The sequence below is a fragment of the Anarrhichthys ocellatus genome, unplaced genomic scaffold, assembly GCF_004355925.1.
Source record: "Anarrhichthys ocellatus isolate YVR2014 unplaced genomic scaffold, GSC_Weel_1.0 scaffold117, whole genome shotgun sequence".
Lineage (NCBI taxonomy): Eukaryota > Metazoa > Chordata > Actinopteri > Perciformes > Anarhichadidae > Anarrhichthys > Anarrhichthys ocellatus.
In genome coordinates this window covers 586,364-586,939 of record NW_022280147.1, presented here as the reverse complement: position 1 = coordinate 586,939, position 576 = coordinate 586,364, and the positions used below count along the sequence as shown (strand labels likewise).

General features: G+C 39.2%; 1 protein-coding gene across 1 annotated transcript in view; it reads right to left on the bottom strand.

Annotated features, from left to right (window-relative positions):
• The window catches only part of nol10 (nucleolar protein 10), an 8,301-nt gene that overhangs the window by 4,872 nt on the left and 2,853 nt on the right, over positions 1 to 576 (bottom strand). The gene's annotated exons all lie outside the window — the stretch shown is intronic.

Below are 576 nucleotides of genomic sequence, written 5' to 3'. Positions count from 1 at the left end.
TATCTATCTATCTATCTATCTATCTATCTATCTATATAGATGAACAGCTGTATACTACTAACCCTGCATGGATGTCATTATTGTGCGGCTTTGCTCGGGTTAAGCCCTTTGTAAACAACAAATAAAGAGAATTAATCCCATAAAACTTTTCTACAGTCTTAACTGAAAGAAATACTTAAATTAATTAATCTAGGAGGGAATAAACAACAATTCCTATAAAAAAAAAGTGCAGCCATAATTTATGTGAAAGGTTCAGGTCGCTGACTTGCTCGCTACTCCCATCATCAATTCCGGCAGCAGCGATCTTTTTTCCCCCGGAGCTGAAGATGGAAGAAGTCCTAAACGAGTGAGTCATCTCGCTTCTATCGCATCTCTGTGGAGAGTTGCTCATGTGCAATACTGATCAGGCAGGATGTAGCAGCAAGTATTGCGTAACATGTTGTTGTTGTGTATCGTAAATGAGCAGAACGAATGAATGAATGACTGAACTGGCATTGGAACAACTCTACATGTCTTAGTATATTCTAGAACACACACACACACACACACACACACACACACACACACACACACACA